The following is a 24,667-nucleotide window of genomic DNA, read 5'->3' on the forward strand; positions in this document are numbered from 1 at the left end:
TTTTTATTTGGCTAACGTGCATGTGTTCATATGTTGTTTTATCACTATTTATTTTCCTTTTGCCCTTTAGATGGTTTTGCATAATTAAATTAGATGCTCATACACTGTCGAGCATTTCCAGATTTGCATGGTGCCGCAGCAGCACTGTGGAATTCAAAATTTTAACCCTTGGTGCTGCGAGAGTCTGCAGGTATTTCGGAAATAGTTTTGCAATGGAAGGGTGTTTTGCGGATTAAGACCGGCTATGTTAAATAGCAGATGTCACTGGTCTAAAGGAAGAAAGGTGGTTTAATTTTTTTTTTTTTTATCTGAATGCACCATTTTTCCAAGTGCCATAATATGGAGACAAGATACCGTACAGTGATCACTAGACAGAACACTCCAAGGGACAGCGATCTATAAGTGTTTAAATCCATGTCTAGCCGTCACTCCATATTTTGATATTGCTGCTAAACTGCCATAGAATAGCTGGACTAAGTTTTGGATTGCTGTGTTTTCTAAGCAGCTGAGGGGATGGGGAAAAATATAGGAACTTGTTACCTGTAGCAAGAATACGACAGGCAGCGAAGTCTCTGCTGCAATCAAATCATATAAGATGATCTAAATGTTCTAGTTCCCTCCATCCAAGTGTCATGCAGTAGGTGTAAATCTTACAGGTCTTTCATTGCAACTGGTTCCCCACCCACGTCGGTGCCCCCTTTCAAAAATAAAATGATGACTGATAATATTCACAACCTTGCTCCCCCTCAATGCACATCGCTCTCCAGCAATTTGCATGTGAGGATGTTGAGCGATATTTATTCTCAGCACGGACACTGCAAACCATTTCAGAGCATGAATGCATACTGACATCTGGTCAAAAAAATGCAGAGGGTGAATAACTCAAATACAAAAAGAAAAATAATACAATGGAAGGGTAGAAGCACCCCGCACACAAGAAGCCCAACAAAGTCTCTCTGATACCTTTAAAAAAAAAAGATGGATAATCACCTGCAAACAGGGAATGATGTTTTCATCAGCACTTACTGCAGGGAGGCTGAATAATACCAGACTGTGGCAAACAGACCTAGCCATTTATCAAGATAACTCTCAGTGTGAGGGAGATTGTGTGAGACCCCTGCAAAGTAGCCTCAATTGCCCAACAAACATAAGCAATGAAAAAGGTGAATACTTACTGTAGCGGTGATCAGGCAACGTCTCCACCTGCAGCCCACAGTTAAGAATGAATGAAAAGGAATCTACTTCACAGAGATGAGGGTAACAAGCCGGATCCCTGGTGTATGAACAGCCCTCACTCACTGTGCGCTCCTGCGCCTTTTCATGCTGATGGAGAGACTGACACTCTCAAGCTCTATATGTCCTGATGGTAAGATGCAGTTCCAGCTAGCTCTCTCTGAACACATCAGCAGTGTAGCTCCAGACAGAGAGAGAGAGAGAGGGAGAGAGAGAGAGAAAGAGAGAGAGAGAGAGATAAAAAAACTGAAAAGCAGGGATATTCCCAGTAAATCCTTGAATTTTATCAGTGAGCTGTTCCAATGTGCCTGGCTGCTGAGCAAAACAGTGAAGGGTTGTGAGAAAGTGATCTTACAGAGCCTCCCCTGACAGCTCTTATTGGGCTGCTAGGCTAGGAGGCTGGTCTGCTGTTTGGAAATTCATGGATGGATTTTTTTTTTTTATTATTATCATCTCAAGTGAAGTGCCCAACTTTTCTTGTCGCTGTTGATTCAATCATCGCCTGCCCAGTATACTTGTATACAACTAGTAACCCTTCACTTGCTGACAGCTTCAAAATTCTTTGTATATGCTGTAGGATCTGCATGCCTATCTCTCTCTGTCTTTCTGCAAATATACATATGAATTCAATTTTTATGTGCAATTAAGCAGTTTTGGCCTTTTAACACAACCTGTGCAAAGCAACAAGGGCAGGTTGGCAGATTTGCAACTGGTAGGCAATCATGTGTGCCTAAACTAGGCTGCTGACAGCGAAGCTTGTGAAAAGGCAAGAAATCAGCTGCTGCAGAACCTCTTTTCTAAAGCACGGCTGACATTTAACATTAATGTTGTTTGTTTGTTTGTTTTCCATCAGCAGAGTATGTTTTCATGAGACAGACATGTGATTAATAGTGTCGGCCTCCCAAGAGGTTGTGCAGCAGCCACCGGTTTCACAGTGACCTTGTTGAATGATTTGACCTCTCATGTGACAGCAATCATTAAAAACCTCTTAGCCTAGGGGGCAACTGAACCCCAGCCACCTCAGTCAATCTGTCACGGCTGGAGACAAATAAAAAAAAAAACTACAAGCAGAGAACACAGAAGGGTTTCTCTATAAATCCTTAATATATAAAACAAGTAATTTCATCTGTATTTCTCAAATAACTGTTCTTGGTGTCATCCAACCATGGCTTTTCAGACCCCACTCTTTGGTACTTAAATAGTTAATCAGTTTAGACTTTGTGCAATCAATCATTATTGTTTTATACCTGGATATACACATACAGTATGGTACTTTATCTCTTAACCCCTTATTCTCCAAAACATCATCTATCTCTAAATAGAAAAAAAATTAAGCAGATGCAATCTTGAAATGAAAGTATCATTATTATCTCTTTACATAATAAACACTTGCTGGATCAACATAGTCATTTACATGCTTCCTCTCATTTGCTCATTGCTTTATCCACAATGGGAGTCACAGTGTGTTCACACAGTGCCTGCTCAAACTGTGTTAGATTTAATTAGTAATGGTGCTGAAATAATATTTACTACACACAGAACATAAATTGTAAGCAGTTTAGGCATAAACCTTACTAGATTTTGCTCTCATTTCCATATGCCCATTTTTTATTTGCATTCATTGTTCTGCTACTTCTAATATAATAATAATAATAATAATAATAATAATAATAATAATAATAATAATAATAATAATAATAATAAATATTATTACTTTTATTACTTACAGCATAGGTTGTTGTTATATGTATTTCAGTTGTTATTATATTCTGATAAAAATGTTTTAACTCCAGTAGTTTTATTTATAACATTATTTTTTACCATCTTCAACATCATCAAAATATCTGTTTTACATTTATAACTTAATTATAACCTTGATAATAACTTAATTGAATAACACTACTCAGAATAAGGCATCACTTTTATTGCAATCATGCTTGGTTATGTTCACTAAAATTATAAAAGAAATTGAATGATAATATATTAAGTTACACCAAGATGCTCTGATGCTACAAATGATAAAGATATGGTTAATCTATTGATTTTATGTCTGCTATATATTTTTAGGTATTAAAAGACACAAGGGAAATATCCTGCTGAGCTCTGAAACATGAGAAACAGTGCAGCCAATGTAGGAACCTGGCACATGACAGAATATGTTATCCGCTTAAATGACCTTACTTGGTTTCTGCCAACAAAGACCACCTCTGTATCCACTAGGGGGAGCTAGAAGACACATACAGGAACACACTCTGCTCATAGCAGTAGATACAATGCCATCTGTCTCAATACAGAAGTACAGTATTCTTGTGACTGCTAGTTCTCTCAAACATGCCAAAGACAAAACGATAAGGGAACATCAAATACTAAAAATAACACATAAATAAGTAATACACTGCATATGGAAAACATTAATCATTTCACACAGTGGATGAACTTGTCCAGAGTGTGCATCTGCTCCCATTAAAAAAAAAAAATCTTTATTGTTTAAACTTTAAAGTAGCATTATTGTAATAAAGATGAACTCTCTGTATAACTATAATGTTGATAATACATTCATGAATACATTATGTGCATTGGCAGATACAGTACTTGCATAAGTTATAACTCTCTGCTGTGCTACTTTTAGATCTGTAGTACAGACCATCAGTCTTGTTGTTTTTACCCAACTTGCTCCATTTATCTGCCTCCCCCCACATGCCAGGAGCTTTATCAAGCTGTGATGCTAAAGGCAAACATTCATTCATTGACCTAATGCAGAGAATTGTGTCACCATCAACCCCTGTTGTAGAATGCCATGATTAGCTGCAGTACGTCTAATGCCTGGTACACATCGGAGCAATGTCGTTCCAATGTGGCAGATTCCGCGGTCGCATTCAATGTTGTCAGGTTTGATGTGCTGCACATCAAACCTGGCGATATCGCCCGCTGCGCCATGCATGTTAATGAAGGATGGAACTAGTGATCGTTCCGTCCTTCATTAATCGCTGCAGTGTATACCGGCAATTATGCGATATCCAGGGTGTTACTGGACATCGATAGGATTACTGGTCGCACAAGTGTGTACCCACTTTTAAGGGGCTGGGAAATGATGTTCCAATTCACAGAGAAATTTCATGCCCCACAGCACCGACTCCATGGAAGTAGAGGGTGGGATCCTTGTATACTCTCCCGATATTCTGGTAGAACGCTCCCAAAATTAGGAGTCTCTTAAAAATCCTGGGAGAGTTTGCAAATACGTTTTAGACTTTTTTTGCTATGGCCTCCTAGTCAGATCTGCTTTATGCTCTTTTTATTACAATTCTGTTTAAAAATAAAGTATAATACTGTACACAGTATTGTGTTCCCCTTCATAAACAACAACATCAAATACCACTGGCTGCAGACAAAGGCTCAATGGGGACCTGTTCCAAACATTTTAAAGGGGACAGAAGGAGAAATTGCCCATAGCAGCCAATCAGCTAACCTATTACAGACTGTACTTGAGAAATAATAACTAGAAGCTGATTTGTAGCTATGGACAACGTCTCCACTGGTCCTCTTTAAACTGCCCAATCACACAGGGCGGTATCCCAATAGAAGATTGACAATGTAAAGGTTGACAGTTAATGGGTCAACACCAGATGATCGACATGCAATTGGTTGACTGACAAAAGGTCGACAATGCAGAAGGTTGTCAGGTTTAAAAAGTCCACAGGTAAAAATGGTCAACACACATATTCTCGACACAAAAATTGTCAACTTTTTTAAAGCTTTTCAACATTTTAAAGGTTAGGGTTAGGCACTTGGGGGAGGTTTAGGCTGCTGGAGGGGACGGTTAGGTTAGGCACTTAGGGGAGGTTTAGGCTGCTGGAGGGGACGATTAGGGTTAGGCTCTTGGGGGAGGGTTAGGTTTAGGCTAAGGTTATGTTTAGGCACTTGTTGGAGGATTAGGGTTAGGCACTAGGGGGAGGGAAAGGGTTAGGCACTAGGGAGAGGGTTAGGATTAGAGTTAAATAACAAATAAAATGTGTTGACCATTTTTGTATCAACAACATATGTGTCGACCATTTGAAACTGTCAAATTTTTAACCCTGTAGACCTTCTGCACTGTCTAACTTTTGTCTTTCAACCTTTTGTAACTGCCGCCCTTTTGTCCCCGTCTTCCTGTTGCATGTCGACCATTTGGTGTCGACCCCTTGACTATTGACCTTTACATTGACGATTGTACCCCAACCAAACAGGACACCCTCACTCCAGAGTGATGCAACTCAACGGCATACATATGTCTGCTCTAAGCAAGATAATAAATTAGAGAACATATTAGAAAGATATCAGAAATTACACAGTATGTACCTTTAGTTCTCATTCAGCTCAGTTTAAAAGCATTGATATAAACATATACAGTTTTCTTGCTCTTTAATCACTCCTGCTATTCCAAGAATGCAGGTATAGAATGCAGGTATAGAATGCAGGTATACTGTATTTATCAGCTCTGGATTCTATGACAGGCTACATTATAGATGGAAGCACACTCTTATACTGTACCTTTTTCATGTAATGCAACATATTTACCTCTGAGCATGTTTTAGTAATGTACAGTATGCTACCAGAATTTCTAATAAACTGCTAGCAAAGCTCATGTTTAAAGTGACAGAAATAACTAAGTGAAGCGAAATAATACCTGGAATGCAAATATCTCATCTGGAGTAAAAAAAAAAGCTGAATGCTGATAAAAATTAACATTTCAAATATATCTGTGTTATTTTTCCTCTAGGTTATATTTGTGAGGGCTGTGATACCTTGGATTGCACCACCTGTCAATCTGTCATCTTCTGCAGATATTTGCTGGGCCTTCCGCATGAGATTATACAATGGTCATACTATAAAAGTGCTGTGTTTGACCATGTAAATAAAGAATGGAATTAATTATTCATAACTTTATCTCCCCACATGTACTTCCTTCCTTTGTAGTGTTATTACACATATTAAGGCTTTACTACATGTCTTGAATATCTGATATGTGGGTTCCATGAGTTACAAATGTAATATATTCAATCAGTTTGCTAAATGCATAAACAACACACTGGCGGTAATAGAAAAGTTCATTCCTAGGAAATGCTGGGCTAGAGTAAAAAGGGCCCACCCTTTAATCCGGACACTAGGGCTCAGTGTAGAGCTAAAATAATATGTTTTATGTAGCACAATTTATACAAACCCCCTTCCAAAAAAATATAAAATAAAATAAATAAACTGTGATAAAGATTATTTCTAATGTGATTTTATTAAGTCAGAGGGCAAAAAGACAATTTTCCTATGCATTTCTTGTATTAAACATGCGGTATAGGCCCACTCCTGTTTGGAGCCTACTGAACGATTGTCTAGTAACTGTAATGACTCCCAGTGAAGTCTCTTTCCAGCAACTAGGACAAATCATTAGGGGGTTCTAAACTAATGACTCCTATTGGGAAAGCCAGGCAAAGTACTGTAGTCATGTCTGTGTTAGGACCAGTAATGGAAACGATCAGTGACTGTGGTCTATGTACTAAGGGGTCTATTTACTAAGCTGTGTTAGGAGATAAAGTGAACGGTGATAAGGTACCAGCCAATCAGCTCCTAACTGCCATGTCACAGGCTGTGTTTGAAAAATGACAGTTAGGAGCTGATTGGCTGGTACCTTATCTCTGTTCACTTTATCTCCTAACACAGCTTAGTAAATAGACCCATTAGTCTCAGAGAGAGATAAAGTGGACAGAGGCAACCAATCAGTTCCTAATTGTCACTTTACAGGCTGCTTTTGAAATATGACAATTAGGAGCTGATTGGTTGGTAATTTATCTCCATCCACTTTCTCTCTCCAAGGCTGAATACATAGACCCCATATCAGCTTTATCCCTGTCAATGATGCATGATAATGTAATAGGGGTAGATGTACTATGCCTTAGCGAGAAATAAAGTACCAACCAATCATCTTCTGTCATTTTTTTTTGAAACACAGTCTGTAACGTAACAGAAGCTGATTGGTTGGTACTTTATCTCTTTTCAAAGCTTAGTACATCTCCCCCTATTACACTCTCATGTATCATTGACAGGGATGAAGCTGATAAGGTGTTCCACCTGTTAATAATTTAAATTCCCCCTAGCAGTCCCCGGGTCTATATCTCCAACACATGTTTGGGGTTTGCTTATGATTTCAGATTCGAGGACCATTTGATTTGCTATTGTACTGTGCTTTACCTGTAGTCATGTGAATGCTTTTACAGTTATTGTAGCTCTTGTTAGATTTCTATCTTATTTTTCTTATCCTGTCCTGTTCAATACCCATGGCATGCTCTTCTCCCCTATCAGTCTGGTTATTGTTGTAAGTGCAGTAACCTTACTGGTTTCCTGGTTCTAACCTTCTGCCTATCATTTGTCCCAGTGGAGAATCTGATTCCTTGTGTATAGTAAACCTTGTGGTCATGCAAGTACCATAGGACTCTCTCTGAAGATAAATGTGGATGCTTGGCCTGCTCAAGAGCATGACAAGACCAGCAGCTCAGATTTCTTCTAGTGGCTGGGGTATTAGACATATTCACCTGTCTTGTGTTGTACTAGTTGTTTTCCTAAATGTTCACTCCATCAGCACCTATCAGTACAGTATGTTTGGTTTTATTCCTGACTACTTTCTCAGTTGTAACCTCTGGCTTTGGTTGACAACCTGGTCTCAAAACTGGGCCAGCCTCACTGGCTCTCAAATACAGGACCTGGACACTGTTTTATATTTACTAATGTTGATATAACACTCCTATAAAGAACTCTAAGACAAAAGATGAAGAGCAATGGATGACTGCCATGTCATAGGCCCTGAATAAATATCAAATAGAAGATCTGACTACAGGGTCATGGCAAGGGTAGCACATGTTTCCAGTTTGTGGGTTGTCTGGAGAGCACTTGCAAAGGTCAGTACAGTACACAGCTTCTTGCTACTGGCCTCCTCTTCTGTCAAGTCATGATGTCATGTGTGCTGGGTCAGGAGGGGGCATGTGGTGGTCCAGGGTACGGAAGGAATTATAAAATGGATAAAGACACACAATTTTAGTGCCAGTCCTTCTATATCTATTTTTCAAAAGGGCTCGGGTTTGCACCGGCTCATAGTTGGAGGTCTAAGAGTGTCATCCTATACTTGTAATAGGACCCATTTTACACCTCCAACTTGCACTTATGTGGAGCAGCATGTTTCCAGGTGTACTTATAATGAAGAGTTTAATATACACCTCTGCTACATGTAGTAAAGAGAGCCATAATGTCTTCTGACGCTCATGATTAATGTTCAGAAAGTCATGAATGAGGCTTAAAAAAAAACAGTATGTTGGGTAAAATATGGTAACCTTTCTTCTACTGAAAAGAGTTGTGCCAACATGGTAGAAGTCTGCCGTTTGCGTGACATATATGTTTTTCTTCCTCAGTGCGTCTCTGGAGTTTTTTTGCCACTTCTCTACACATTTAAATGTAGTTCTAGGACATGGAGGCATCTCCAGAGAGTGGAGGGTAGATCTTCACACATAGGCCCTGATTCATAGCCGGACGCTCTTTCTGAGTGCTCGCTCTGAATCAGGGCATTTTCTTTTTTTATTGGAGCCAGTCTCCTGGCCGCTTGCTAAGCTGTGGGTGACCACCCACAGCTTTTGCGAGCGGCCAGGTGATGGTCGCGATGGTCTTGACCATCGCGACCATCTGGCTTTTGACGAGACCCTTATGGTAGGATCTCGCCTGCCGCAAGCCCCAGTGAGCTTCCGGCTCGAATAGAGCCGGAAGTTCACTACTGACATCATTGGTGATGTCAGTAGGGCTGCCCCCAAACGGCAGGCGTTCTTTCGGGAACGCCTCCATTTGTAGAGCCACCCCCCCTCCCCACCTACAAAACGGGGCGAGCTGTCAAAAAATATCAATAGCCGCCCCATCTTGTAGTGAGCCCAGGAGTGACGCAGCTGCCGTCGCTCGCTGGGGCTCGTGCATGAGCACCCCGGAGCCGGCTCCGGTATGCGCATGCGCAGTGGGGGACCATCGACCTGCTTGAGAGCGCTGTGCGCTAGCGAGCGAGTCTGAATCAGGCCCAGGTCAAAAGAGAGGCATTTTTCAGTGCACATTTCATAAATGGCTGCTGCCTAATTGGCGGATTCCTTTATAATTTGGTACCATTAGTATGCTCTGCAATTGGAATAAGATAGTTACAGAATAAAATGTATTTATTTTTTTTAACTCTTATTATGCCATGTTAATAGGAGCCAACCAAGGCACCAAGCAGCAGATAAGTTACATCAGGGGAATTTATGACACAAAAAAAGAAAATGCAAATACAATTTACTACCTGTATTGTTAAATAAAAGCACCTTTTCCACACTGTGACTGGTGGTGGCTTCAAAATAATCCACCACTTCAGTGAGCCAGTTGCATTCGGTGACTGCACTGGCAACACTGTGACTGGAGGTGGTTTCCCATTGGAAGTGCCAGGCATGTTTGTAGTGAAAATAATTGACTCTTTAAATGAAGCTGACGAAACCACCAAAGAGGCAGGTAGCCTTGAGAAGTTCTGCATAATAAATGTGGTGTTTTTTATTTTTCTGCTCCCTAAAGAGAAATCAATGTCAAATGTCTTTGTGCCCTATGCACAGAGAAATCTCATCCTAAGCATAATAGCACAAAGTAGTTAAATCAAGATCTGCTACTGTGTCCACTTACCCGTAATTGCAAATGTCCACAGAATTCAGTGAACCACCTGCAAGTAATGAAAATAAATTTCATTCAACATAGAAAATATTTATTAACAGGTTCAGCTTGACCCAAAGCTGTGCACATTTCATAAAGTCTTTTGTATTTTACTGATTATGATTGCAAGAAAAACTTATTGTATTGTGTTAGTTAAGACTAGAGAAGATTTTTGCCAGGGTTTACCCAAAATGGCAATGAAAATATATTTTTTACTTTATATTTATATGTCTGAGTTCTATGACAAAGTAATACTAAGACAATGGGAATGTTACAATTGGAGATGCAGGACTGTTCTTCATGAGATAAAGAAAAACAATAACATACTATGATCAATTAATTGCTCTAATGCTGCGTATCCACTAGCAGATACCGGCACGACTGTACGATTATGACATGTTAATCAAACCGTCGTTCCCCTTCGCCCTGCAGTGCCTACACTGAACGATTGATCGTTCAGTGTAGGCACATCAATCATCTCTGAACATGGGCAATCTGTCGTTATCGGCAGATTGACCAGCATGTTCAGTAGATAAGTGATGTTGGACAGTGGCAAATGCAGAAAATTTTTAGAGGGGGGCTTCCAAATGTTTGATTTTAGAGTGAGTGTGGCCAGTCCATGAATAATTAGCACTTAGCCATCTTTAATATATGTGTCATACAAAGTGTAATGTGCGTCATATCCAAGACCAGCGATCCCAGTAAGCCATTAAATGTGGCAGTAGGGCCATTCTGCCTGAGCTAAATGTATTTATTTCAGATGTGCGCACCATTGCAGAGCATTGGAGCAAGTCCGGAAGTCTGGGGGTGCAGCAGAAGAACCTAGCACTACCCTGGGCATATATGTACATATTGGTCTTTTTATGCGCTGAATAGTGTATTATACTGTACTAATAATTTACCCTATTGATGGTCTATAGCATTGCACCCCTAACAGTGCATGTTTTCCAGATATCCTAGTTGGTGCACAGGTGTATTTAATACTGGCTGACACATTAAAAGATCAACAGGGGGTGCTATTTATTTCATTTGTGATTCTGAGAAGAACATGCAGTAAAATTCTATTATATTACAATTTCTATTGTGGTTATGGGCTAGGGAGGGGGGTTTTCAGGCAACCGCAAACCCCCCTGCGTTTGCCTATGATGTCAGAAACGACCAGCAGGAGTGCGCATTGCTGGTCATTTCTTACATAACAGTGCCCGATTTGTACACGCTTTGTGCACAATTAATGAGCAATTGCACGATTACGATGATGAAATCGTGGAATAGCTCAGTAACATCGGGTAGTGGATACGCTGCTTAAGAAGTTTGCATCTAACATATAACATGGTGATAATTTAAGTTTCCCTATTCATAGTTGTCTGTAGCCCTATCTAATATACATCATGACACCAAATTTAGTAACTATACTATTCCTTACCATTTATTTTTCAGGAAAAATAAAATGGGAAATAAAATTTTAGGTTTCTCTTAGTTGTTCATTTGTTGGTACTTTTTAATTAGGACATGTGAGTCCGGTTCTCAGAGAAAAGACAACAACTGAATTTAGGGCTTCTGAGTCGAAGCAAGTCAGAGTTCGGAATCACTTTATGGTACCGACTCAAACAGAGTTCCGATTCAAATCTTCCTGCGGATTTGAACTGGGATTTAAAACACGATCTCGGGTTTTGGATTACATGCTAACAGGTCAAAAAGACGTAATTTAAATTTTTTTTTCATTTTTTTAAATACAGTGCGTGATTCAGAGACAGACACTCTGAAAGAGCTCTCGCTCTGAATGAGGGCATTTTTTTTTTTTGGAGTTGCCTTTTTCTTATTGCACCAACAACTTGATGCTGGAAGAAGGAGATGAAGCTATACAGGTATAGCGAGCGGCCAGGTTGATAGTCTGATCGGGCTTGCGACGAGACCCTTGTGGTAGGGTCTCGTGGCCGCAAGCCCCAGAGAGCTTCTTGCTCTAATAGAGCCGGAAGCTCTCCCACTGACATCACTGGGGCCGCCCACAAACAGCAGGCGTTCGCTTGGGAATGCCTCCGTTTGTGAAGCCACCCCCTGGCTACGCCTACCAAATGGGGCGAGCTGTCAATCACCTTCACCAGCTCGCCCCTTTGGTGCGAGACCCGGAGCGACAGAGCACCCTTCGCTAGCCGGGTCTCGCGCATGCGCATGACGGAGCCGGCTCCGTTGTGCGCATGCCCAGTGGGCAAACATCAACCCGGTTGCGAGCGCTCAGCGCTTGCGACCGGGTCTGAATCAGGCCAACAGATCCAAAACCAAAACGCGAAGATGAATCCATATCCAGAATTAAAACCAAAACACGGGGTCAACGCACATTTATTATTATTTATTATTTATTACCAGTTATTTATTTCTACTGTTTGAGCTATCTTCTCTGTAAGAATATGTAAAAACAAAGTAAATAACCCAGCTTGAGGCTACTAGGTGCTCTAGTGGGTTAGGGTGCAGCGGTTCCCAAACAAATGATTAGGTCCTTATACCTGGAAATGCTTTTAAATTAGAGATGTGCGCCAACCCCCGTGTTTTGGTTTTGGATATGGATCTACCCTGATTTTGGATCTGGATTGGTTTTGCCAAAATCTCACCTCCGTGTTTTGTTTTCGTGTTTTGGTTTTGGATCTGGATTTTTTCTTAAAAAATCATAAAAACAGCTAAAATCACATAAAATGGGCCTGTTTTTGTTCCTACAGTATAATTAACCTCAATAACATTTATTTCCAGTCATTTCCAATCAATTTTGACCACCTCACAATATTATTTGCTTCATCTAGTTAAGGCCAAAAGGTTAGATCCAGCTAGCTGGCTGACTAAGCTAAGTGACATAGTGGGCGGCACTAACATGTTGCAGTTCAGTTTCTAATTTCCAACACGGATACAGTGTGTTATATGTGTGGGTTGGATACACCAATAGTGCACTTACTGTGACAGCAGAGTGGGGTTGCTGATGGTGTCCTCAGTACATGGAATGGCAGTGCTGCAGTGCTGGCAGTGTCCTCAGTGAAGGGTACCGGTGATGTCGGCAGTGCGGGGGTGGCAGCGGTGTCTTTAGTGCCGGTTTGCTGGGTGTGTCGGCAGTGCGGGGGTGCCACTGGTGTCTTAGTGCAGGTTTGCTGGCTGTGTCGGCAGTGCGGGGGTGCCGGCTGTGTCGGCAGTGCGGGGTGCCAGCAGTGTTTTTAGTGCAGGTTTGCTGGCTGTGTCGGCAGTGCGGGGGTGCCAGCGGTGTCTTAGTTCAGGTTTGCTGGCTGTGTCGGCTGTGCGGGGGTGCCAGTGGTATCCTCATTGCAGGTTTGCTGACTGTGTCGGCAGTGCAGGGGTTGCTGGCATTGTCCTCAGTACATGGAATGGCAGTGCTTGAAGTGCTCTCAGTGAAGGGTACCGGCAGTGTCGGCAGAGTGGGGGTGCCAGCGGTGTCCTCCGTGCAGGTTTGTTGACTGTGTCGGCAGTGCAGGGGTGCTGGTGGTGTCCTCAGTGTGGGAGTGTCGGCAGTGTTGGGGTTGCTAACGATGTCCTCAGTATGTTGGGCAGCAGTGCAAGAGTGTCGGCAGCAGTGGTGTCGGCAGTGGGGGATGCTGCCAGTGGGGTTGCCGGCGGTGTCAGGCAGCTGGGGGTGCCGGGGGGGTCAGGCAGCAGGGGGTGCCGGGGGTGTCAGGCAGCAGGGGATGGTGGGTGCCATCTTTTTTTCTTCTTTTGTGCTGTTTTCAATGAGCTTAACGCTGATTGGCTGAGAACAGTGACAGCCAATCAGTGTTAAGCCTGCTCAAGACAAAACCTCTTAACTCGACAGAGGTGTCGTGAGGTTTTGCCTAGGGTCAGGGATCCAGGGCAGGCAGGGAGATCCGAGCTGCACTCGGATCGCCCCGGATCCCCGAAATTCGGGTGGGTTCGGATCTCTGAGATCCGAACCCGCTCATCTCTACTTTTAATGCATTTTGCCTTGTACGTAGCTATATTTTCCCCTATTAACAAACTTTGAAACTACTTTTTTTTCTCCAAAGAATCCTTTCATCATGGAGCAAATTTATCACAATATGTGATAATATTGCCCAAATTTGCAGGAATGTTTCAAATATCTCAAGCAGGGACAGATGGGGTCATTCAGACCTGCTCGCGAGCGCTGAACGCTCGCAAGCAGGTCGATGTTGCCCCACTGCGCATTCGCACGACGGAGGGAGCTCCGTGGTGCGCATGTGCGAGACCCGGATAGCGACGGGCTCTCCGTCGCTCCGGGTCTCGCACCAAAGAGGGCGTGCTGTCGATGTTGATTGACAGCACACCCCCTTTGGTGGGCGTGCAGGGGCCTGGCTGCCAGACAGAGGCGTTCCCATGGGAACGCCTACCGTCTGGGTCCGGCCCCACTGACATCACTAGAGCCAAAATCACTCCAGGGCTTGCGGCAGTGAGACCCTACCACAGGGTCTCCATCGCAAGCCCGATGGTCGCGATGGTCTTGACCATCGCGACCATCATCATGGACGCACGCATAAGCTGTGGGTGGTCACCAACAGCTATGCGAGCGTCCAGGAGGATGCTCCATTTTCATGGAGGAGGGCCCTGATTCAGAGCTAGCGCTCTGGTCAGAGCGTTCGGCTCTGAATCAGGCCCAGAGCTTGCAAGAAAGCTCTGTCCCTGTGAATCCGCACAGTTCTCTGAGCATTTTTCACAAAAAATACCTTGAGCGTGTGCCTATGGCATGCACACCTACTGGCCACTGTTAGCACTTACCTCAGTGTCTGTGATCTGGTGAGCTCCTCTGTGACTACAGTCAGCTGATTTGCGGGTTCCTGCCCTGTGACCATAGGCGAAACTAGAGATCTGGTAATGGGTGGTCCCAGTTTTAGCACCATGGTGTCACACAGTGTACGGAGGTATGTTTTGCGCACGTCGGAGCCACGTCCCGCCAAAAAAAGGTGCATAGCCTCGTGATCAGGGGGCGTGGGCACTTGAGAAGGGGGAATGGCCTTGCAGCCCGAACCCCAGTGGTCTGGTGTGTGGAAGAAGTACAGGTGAGCACTGTGCAGTGCCGGCTCCCTCCCACTGTCAGGAACCGAGTGCTGCATTTAATGCTACAGTGCAACACCCGGCTCCTGTCACCTTGGTGCCACCCCTAGGCTGACTTTTGGAACCTCAGTCATTTTGAAAGTCTTTTCTTACCTAAATGGTGGTTTCTGTGAAACGGGTAACCTCTGAGGAATTTGAGTCTCACTGGGCAGCGTCTTCAGCCGGTATTCACTATTCATGTAGGATATCACATTGTCTGGAAGAAGCCTGTTTATGTTGAAATATAACCCCTGTCATCATCATAACCAGATAATATATACTGATAACCAGATAATATATACTGTAGTAACAGAAGCTTTTGTGCAGGAAAAATGTGAATCTCCCTGATCAAACTTCTGTATCTCTCCAGACCCCCCCCCAAATGTTTCCATCCCCAGGCCTCTCTTTGGTTCTCCAGGCTCTCTGTGTCTCTTTATCTCCAGGCCCTGTTGTCTCTCTCCATCCCCAGCACCCCCTGCATCTCTCCATCCTCAGGCCCACCTGTGGCTCTCAGCCCCATTCCCCCAGCCCCAGTGTGCACCTCTCAGCCCCATTCCCCCAGCCCCAGTTTGCACCTATCAGCCCCATTCCCCCAGCCCTAGTGTGCACCTCTCAGCCCCATTCCCCCAGCCCCAGTGTGAACCTCTCAGCCCCATTCCCCCAGCCCCAGTGTGCACCTCTCAGCCCCATTCCCCCAGCCCCAGTGTGCACCTCTCAGCCCAATTCCCCCAGCCCCAGTGTGCACCTCTCAGCCCAATTCCCCCAGCCCCAGTGTGCACCTCTCAGCCCCATTCCCCCAGCCCCAGTGTGCACCTCTCAGCCCCATTCCCCCAGCCCCAGTGTGCACCTCTCAGCCCCATTCCCCCAGCCCCAGTGTGCACCTCTCAGCCCCATTCCCCCAGCCCCAGTGTGCACCTCTCAGCCCCATTCCCCCAGCCCCAGTGTGCACCTCTCAGCCCCATTCCCCCAGCCCAAGTGTGCACCTCTCAGCCCCATTCCCCCAGCCCCAGTGTGCACCTCTCAGCCCCATTCCCCCAGCCCCAGTGTGCACCTCTCAGCCCCATTCCCCCAGCCCCAGTGTGCACCTCTCAGCCCCATTCCCCCAGCCCCAGTGTTCACCTCTCAGCCCCATTCCCCCAGCCCCAGTGTGCGTCTCTCAGCCCCATTCCCTTGGCCACAGTGTGCATCAGCATCATTCCCCAGCCCGTGTCACCCCAGCCCTGTGTTAACTCCAACCCCCCCAGCCCTTTGCTGTCAGCTCCAACCCCCCCAGCACAGTCCCTCCAATCCCCCACAGCCCTGTGCAGTCAGCTCCAACAATACCCCAGCCTACTGTGCAATAAGCTCCAATCACCCCCTCCCCCCTCAGCCCTGTGCAGTCAGCTCCAATCCCCCCCAGCCCTGTGCAGTTAGCTCCAACTTTCCACTCCAGCCCTCTGCAGTAAGCTCCAATCACCCCCTCAGCACTGTGCACAGCTCCAATCCCCCCTCCCCCCTCAGCACAGCTTCAATCCCCCCATCAGCACTGTGCACAGCTCCAATCCCCCTCCTCCATCAGCACTGTGCACAGCTCCAATCCCCCCTCCCCCCTCAGTGCTGTGCACAGCTCCAATCCGCCCTCCATCCTCAGCACTGTGCACAGCTCCAATCCCCCCATCAGCACTGTTCACAGCTCCAATCCCCCCTCCTCCATCAGCACTGTGCACAGCTCCAATCCCCCCATCCCCTCCCTGCTGTCGCTGCCAGCACTTACCTGCTGCTCCTTTGCTTTGCTGCTTGTGGGAAGAGCTGCTGCTAGGCATGCTCCCCCAGTGGCCATTTTTTTTACCGAACTGGGCTAATGGGTGGTCCTGTGCACCCCTGGACCACTCCCCCAGTTTTGTCTATGCCTGTGACCCTTGTCATCTGATGTGTGCTGTAAACTAAGGAGCTCACCGGATCATTGATCACCGGTCCCTGGGGACAGGCAAGTGTTTTTTTTCTATTTTAAAGGGGTGTTTTTTGCAGTTTGATTAGCTTGTGGTCTATTTAGACACACAAGGCTGATGCCAATCAGAGCAGAGCAGGAGTTTGATGAAACGAGACAAAGCCCTAATAACGTCATCTACAGGTGGCATTATTATCACAGGGCTTCCTGCATTACTTTTTTACAATTCAACTTTAGTAAATCTGAGCAGATCGCATTTCCCATTACATTTATGGGAAATGCGATCTGTTTACTGACAATCTTGGCTTGGATTATAATTATATTTATGTGAAAAGGGTGTGTAACAAATATAAATGAATATGCCCCCATTCCTTGAACAGAGGGCCTGATTCAGGGCCTGATTCAGACCCGCTCGTGAGCGCTATGCACTCACAAGCGGGTCGATGGTGGCCCAGTGCGCATGCGCAAGACCCGGATAGCGACGGGCAAACCATCGCTCCAGGTCTCGTACCAAAGGGGGCGTGCTGTCGATGTTGAGTGACAGCACGCCCCCTTTGGAGGGTGGGCCGGGGGCGTGGCTGCCCATACGGAGGCGTTCCCATGGGAACGCCTACCGTCTGAGGCCGGCCCCACTGACATCACAAGTGATGTCAGTGGGAGATCTTTCGGCTCTGTTAGAGCCGAAAGCTCTCTGGGGCTTGCGGCAATGAGACCCTACCACAAGGGTCTCGTCGCAAGCCTGATGGTCGCGATGGTCAAGACCATCGCGACCATCCTCCAGGCCGCTCGCTATAGCTGTGGGTGGTCACCCACAGCTATGCGAACAGCCAGGAGGCCGCTCTAAAAAACAAGAAGGCCGGCCCCGATTCAAAGCGAGCGCTCTGTCAGAGCGTCCGGCTCTGAATCAGGCCCAGAGTCATTAATACATTTACTGGCATTCTATCTATTAGAGCTACTGACAACTCTAAATAAGTTTTTTTTTTAAACTTTCTCCAAGCTGGTTTTTACTAAAACAATGAGTTATAAAGATTTAATAAAAATAACACTCCCTTTGAAAAATAAGAAGGTAAATAGACTTCTAGATTATGTCATGTAATAAGCAGCCCTTTGAGTCATTACTTTGACATTTGGTTATAGCATAAAACAGATTTATGATGACAGATTATTCACCCACAAACATTGTTTCACCCTTCCTAGGACTCCTCAGTGCAGGGCAGAATGTTCTGGGCAGTTTGTGACGCGCTATAGACGCAGTGTAAGTGCGCCGTTGGTCAATGTTTTTTGGACTGTGTATGCTTTAGAGTTGCACGGCGCATGCTTCCCGATGGCTTAGAGACCGTGGTCGCAGTGAGGATTTGGGCGCAGATTAAATAACAGTCCTCGTTTCTGAGAGGTAACAGGGGAATGGCGACTCACAAGCAGGCGAGTTGAAACCGATTTGTGGCTGTACTGCAGCCAGCGCCCTATGTCCTTATTCGCAGCTTCACGTATATATTTTGTCAAATGCGCTACTGAGACGTAGGTAATTGCATCCACCTCTTTATCAGGCTCACAGTCTCACTATGGGAAGGGTTAGTAAATTATACTGTACTTTCTTGAGAAAAACTGCAACTGAGCCACTTCAAAAGGAAAACGGATTTGCGAGAGAAACCCTGTGGTCGGGTTTCTCAACCGCAAGGCCAGGAGTGATTTTGGCTCTATCAGAGCCAAAATCACTCCCACTGACATCACTAGTGATGTCAGTGGGGCCGGCTTCAGACGGTAGGCATTCCCATAGGAACACCTCCGTCTGGCAGGCACGCCCCCGGAACGCCCACCAAAGGGGGCATGCTGTCAATCAACATCGACAGCACGCCCCCTTTGGTGCGAGACCCGGAGCGATGGAAAGTCCTTCGCTCGCCGGGTCTCGCGCATGCGCACGACGGAGCTCCCTCCGTCGTGTGCATGCGCAGTGGGGAACATCGACCCACTTGCGAGCGTACTGCCACTCGCGAGTGGGTCTGAATGACCCCCCAAGTCTGCATCACATACATGTTATAAAGTCATAGCTTTGCATTTCACACTCGACTTCAGTAGAGCAAAAATAATAAAAAATGCTGATACAGTATATATAGGAGTATATTTACTAAAGTGGGGGTTTTTAGAAGTGGAGTTGTTGCCCATAGCAACCAATCAGTTTCTATTTATCATTTATCGAGCATCTTCTAGAAGATAATAGCTAGAATAGGATCGGTTGCTATAGGCAACATCTCCACTTCTAAAACCTCCCACTTTAGTAATTATACCCTTTAGATTAATAGGAAATATTCTGTGTAGCTGGTCATTACTGAAAACCAGGAACATTTCATGGGATAAATCTGAAAATCCATGGACAAATCAGAAATATTTGGGTTTAAGTCTATGAAATTATCCAGCCCAGGCATTTTAGCAACCGACATGTTCATACTAGACGAGGAATAGGAGAATTGATGAACTGTCATTTTCGCTTATGGAAAATTCAATTTTAACGTAACACAGAAATTTGGGTTCCCTGCAGTGTACCGCCATACTTTTATATAATTTTGTGTGTGGCATATGCTCTATACATCACAATAATGCAAGTAATCTCATCATGTGAAACCGGATTTGGTGCCATGTTGCTCGTCATGCAGTTTACAGGTGTCTTGTAGTCACAGGAGTGTTCCCGAAGCTAAGTTTGTTTAATGGGATTCCCTGTAGTGCTGTCCTTGATCTCAGCAGTCTAGAAAAAAGCATTGGGTGCAAATATGCCTTCTAATGTCTAATCAGGTGTTGAAAGTGTCAGAAGTTTTTAATTAACCGGAACAAGTTGCAGACCAGAGATTAAATATAAAAAACTTCAGTAAATCTCTGCTAATGTCCTCAAATATAAAAGAAGAGTAGACAATTAGCAAAACTAGCAGACTTCTCTAAAGAAGCTTTTTTCTATATAATATATTATAAAACTTTTACCTTTGTAAGGTGTATTTCATCATTGTCTAAACACCCTGCTATATATATATTAGGGGTGAGCGGGTTCGGATTTCGGAAATCCGAACCCCGCCGAGCCCCCCCGATCCGAGGCAGATCCGAGTCAGGCTCGACTTTTCCCGCCTGACTCGGATCTGAAATCGAGGCAAAACGTCATCCCGCCTTCCGAGTCTCGCGGGTTTTGGAACCTATATAAGGTACCCACGTCGGCGCCATTTTCTCACTCGGCTGTGGACAGTGAAGAGGGAGGGTGGGAGTTAGGGCTGGCAGGGCTGTGTAGTGTAGTGTAGTGTAGTGTAGTGCAGAGTAGTGTTGTGCTGTGCTGTGCTGCGCTGAGCTGCTGTTGTCCACTACTTCAAAGTCCATAGGGGCTGGCTGTGTTGTGCTGTGCTGCTGTTGTTAATAGGGGCTGTGTCCACTACTTCAAAGTCCATAGGGGCTGGCTGGACTGTGTTGTGCAGTCAGTTCTCCATAGGGGCTGTGTCCACTCCAAAGTCCAGTGCAGTGTCCCAGTCCTAAAGGGGTGCTGTAGTTTTGTCCAGGGGGTGCTCTGTCCATCAGGGGTGCTCCCCCCAAGTGCTAAAAAAATAATATTTTTTGTGTGTTTGTGAATTGTGTGCGCAGTAGCCGCACGTGCATCAACAAAGTAGTGCCAAGCGTGGGCCTGTGTCATAAGTAAAGGGCAGGCTGCCTTGACCGTTAAAGGGTGCTGTAACCCCCAAAGTACACTCCAGTCCAAACCAAAAAAAAAATTATTTTCTGTGTTTGTGAATTGTGTGCGCAGTAGCCGCACGTGCATCAACAAAGTAGTGCCAAGCGTGCGCCTGTGTCATAAGTAAAGGGCCGCCTGGCTTGACCGTTAAAGGGTGCTGTAACCCCCAAAGTACACTCCAGTCCAAACCAAAAAAAAAATTATTTTCTGTGTTTGTGAATTGTGTGCGCAGTAGCCGCACGTGCATCAACAAAGTAGTGCCAAGCGTGGGCCTGTGTTTTAAGTAAAGGGCAGGCTGCCTTGACCGTTAAAGGGTGCTGTAACCCCCAAAGTACACTCCAGTCCAAACCCAAAAAAAAATTATTTTCTGTGTTTGTGAATTGTGTGCGCAGTAGCCGCACGTGCATCAACAAAGTAGTGCCAAGCGTGCGCCTGTGTCATAAGTAAAGGGCCGGCTGGCTTGACCGTTATAGGGTGCTGTAACCCCAAAGTACACTCCAAACCAAAAAAATATATATTTTCTGTGTTTGTGACTTGTGTGCACTGTGGCTGCACGTGCATCAACAAAGGAGCAGCGCCAAGCGTGCGCCTGTGTCCCATAAGTAAAGAGCCAGCTGGCTCATTTCTTAAAGGGTGGTGTAACCCACAAAGTGCACTACTCTCCAGCAAAAATAAAAAAATATTTTCTGTGTTTGTGTGCGCTTTAGCCACACGTATATATCAATATAACATTAATGGAGGACCAAACTTTCTCTGATAAAAATAAAATAGGGAAAGATCAAGAATCACTTCCTCCTAGTTCTATTGCTGCTGCTGGGAGTCGTTCATCATCCCAGAGAGGAAGTAGGAACATCACTTCTTTTACTAAACAATTGACCCTCCAACAGTCCCTAGCGATGAGGATGAAGTACGACAGCAGTCATCCTGAAGCAAAACGTATAACTGAGGCCTTGACTGCTATGTTGGTGTTAGACGTGCATCCGGTATCCGCCATTAGTGCGTTAGGATTTATACAATTGATGGAGGTAGTGTGTCCCTGGTTCCAAATCCCATCTAGATTCCACCTGCATCCTCAAAGCAGCAGCGACAAGCGTGCGTCTGTCTGTTAAAGGGTGGTGACACCCTCAAAGTGTGCTACACAAACAATAAAAATATTCTTCTTTTTTTTCTGTCTTTGTGAATTGTGTGGGCTGTAGCCGCACTTGCATCCTCAAAGCAGCAGCGACAAGCGTGCGTCTGTCTGATAAAGGGTGGTGTAACCCTCAAAGTGCTCCAAAAAATAAAAATCTATTTTTTTAATGTGTTTGTGACTTGTGTGCGATGTAGCCACATGTGCATCAACATAGTAGCAACGCCAAGCGTGCGCCTGTGTCATAAGTCAAGGGCTGGTTTGGACATCTGGTCCGGACTGAAGGACGTGCCAACAATTTCTGACAAGTCTACTGTCACTGCATATGATACTGTCCTCAAAGCAGCAGCGACAAGCGTGCATCTGTCTGTTAAAGGGTGGTGACACCCTCAAAGTGTGCTACACAAACAATAAAAATATTGTTCTTTTTTTTTCGGTCTTTGTGAAATGTGTGGGCTGTAGCCGCACCTGCATCCTTAAAGAAGCAGCGACAAGCGTGCGTCTGTCTTTTAAAGGGTGGTGACACCCTCAAAGTGTGCTACACAAACAATTAAAACATTGTTCTTTTTTTTTCGGTCTTTGTGAAATGTGGTGGCTGTAGACGCACCTGCATCCTTAAAGCAGCAGCGACAAGCGTGCATCTGTCTGTTAAAGAATTACATCGGTGACAGCATCCAAGTAGGCATGTCAGACAGTCCGTACCTGTACTGGCAGGAAAAAGAAGCAATTTGGAGGTCCCTGTACAAACTGGCTCTATTTTACCTGAGTTGCCCCCCTCCAGTGTGTACTCCGAAAGAGTGTTTAGTGCAGCCGGGAACCTTGTCAGCGAAAGGCGTAGGAGGTTGCTTCCACAAAATGTGGAGAAGATGATGTTCATAAAATGAATTATCAACTCTTCCAGGGAGACCAGCCTCCAGAACGTACAGAGGGACCTGTGGTTCCAGCGGGGACGAATTAATACTCTGTGAGGATGAGGATGTACACACTGAAGAGGGTGAGGAATCGGTGGATGAGGAGGATGAGGATGACATCTTGCCTCCGTAGAGCCAGTTTGTGAAGGGACAGATTAATTGCCAGCTTGTTTTGTGGGGGCCCAAACGAACCAATCATTTCAGCCACAGTTGTGTGGCAGACCCTGGCACTGAAATGATTGGTTTGTTAAAGTGTGCATGTCCTGTTTATACAACATAAGGGTGGGTGGGAGGGCCCAAGGACAATTCCATCATGCACCTCTTTTTTTTTTTTGCATTATGTACAGTTTGGGGCCTAGTTTTTCAAACTGCCATCCTGTCTGCCACTGCAGTTTCACGCCTAGATGGGTCACGTGTTTGTGCCGCCCACTCGTGTCGCTTAGCATAGTCATCCAGCTACCTCGGTGCAACCTTTTGGACATAAAAACACTATTGTGAGGTGTTAGGTGTTCAGAATAGACTGGAAATGAGTGGAAATTAAGGTTATTGACGTTAATAATAGCATAGGAGCAGAAAAACCTACAAATTCTGTGATTTTAGCTGTTTTTATGCTTTTTTTTCAAAAAAATGCAGATCCGAAACACAAAACCCAGAACCCAATACACGGAAGGGGGGTTTTGGCAAAACCAATCCAGATCCAAAACACGAAGAAAGATCCAGATCCAAAACCAAAACACAAAACACGAAAAGTGGCCGGTGCACACCCCTAATATATTTATATATATATATATATATTTCTGAAATCCGAACCCCACCGAGCCCCCCCGATCCGAGGCCGATCCGAGCCAGGCTCGACTTTTCCCGCCTGACTCGGATCTGAAATCGAGGCAAAAACGTCAGCATCCCGCCTTCCGGGTCTCGCGGGTTTTGGATCCTATATAAGGTACCCGCGTTGGCGCCATTTTATCACTCGGCTGTGGACAGTGAAGAGGGAGGGTGGGAGTTAGGGCTGGCAGGGCTGTGTAGTGTAGTGTTGTGCTGTGCTGTGCTGCGCTGTGCTGCTGTTGTCCATAGGGGCAGTGTCCACTCCTCCAAAGTCCATAGGGGCTGGCTGGACTGTGTTGTGCAGTCAGTTGTCCATAGGGGCTGTGTCCACTCCAAAGTCCAGTGCAGGTCCCAGTCCTAAAGGGGTGCTGTAGTGTTGTCCAGGGGGTGCTCTGTCCATCAGGGGTGCTCCCCCCAAGTGGAAAAAAAAAATATTTTTTCTGTGTTTGTGAATTGTGTGCACAGTAGCCGCACGTGCATCAACAAAGTAATGCCAAGCGTGCTCCTGTGTCATAAGTAAAGGGCCGGCTGGCTTGACTGTTAAAGGGTGCTGTAACCCCCAAAGTGCACTCCAAACAAAATAAAAAAATATTTTCTGTGTTTGTGAATTGTGTGCACTGTGGCTGCACGTGCATCAACAAAGGAGCAGCGCCAAGTGTGCGCCTGTGTCCCATAAGTAAAGGGGGTGTAACCCACAAAGTGCACTACTCTCCAGCAAAAATAAAAAAATATTTTTTGTGTTTGTGTGCGCCTTAGCTGCACGTATATATCAAATCAATATAACATAAATGGAGGACCAAACTTTCTCCGATAAAAATAAAAATAGGGAAAGATCAAGAACCACTTCCTCCTAGTGCTGAAGCTGCTGCCACTAGTCATGTCATAGACGATAACATGCCATCAACGTCGTCTGCCAAGGCCGATGCCCAATGTCATAGTAGAGGGCACATACAATCCCAAATGACAAAGTTCAGGAAAATTACCTTAAAAAAACATTTAAATCATCTGAAGAGAAACATAAACTTGCCAATATGCCATTTATGACACGGAGTGGCAAGGAACGGCTAAGGTCTTTCACTATGTTCATGACTAGTGGTTCAGCTTCACATGACAATGGAAGCCCTCCTCCCGCTAAAAAAATGAAACGAGTTAAGCTG

The 24,667-nt window shown here is 45.0% G+C and overlaps 1 protein-coding gene across 2 annotated transcripts in view; it reads right to left on the minus strand.

Annotated features, from left to right (window-relative positions):
- Positions 1–24,667, minus strand: part of LOC148500833 (cadherin-8) — a 434,715-nt gene that overhangs the window by 394,955 nt on the left and 15,093 nt on the right. The window contains exons 2-3 of one of the 2 annotated variants that reach the window (XM_088451277.1): positions 9,934–9,970; positions 1,176–1,393 (exon numbers count right to left, since the gene is read on the minus strand). The gene's annotated coding sequence lies outside the window, so the exon portion shown is untranslated. Of the gene's footprint in view, positions 1–990; positions 1,016–1,175; positions 1,394–9,933; positions 9,971–24,667 lie in introns of those variants that run through there. The other variant, XM_088451278.1, reaches the window with a different exon arrangement.

The sequence above is a fragment of the Taudactylus pleione genome, unplaced genomic scaffold (assembly GCF_031769625.1).
Source record: "Taudactylus pleione unplaced genomic scaffold, aTauple2 ptg000545l, whole genome shotgun sequence".
Classification (NCBI taxonomy): domain Eukaryota; kingdom Metazoa; phylum Chordata; class Amphibia; order Anura; family Myobatrachidae; genus Taudactylus; species Taudactylus pleione.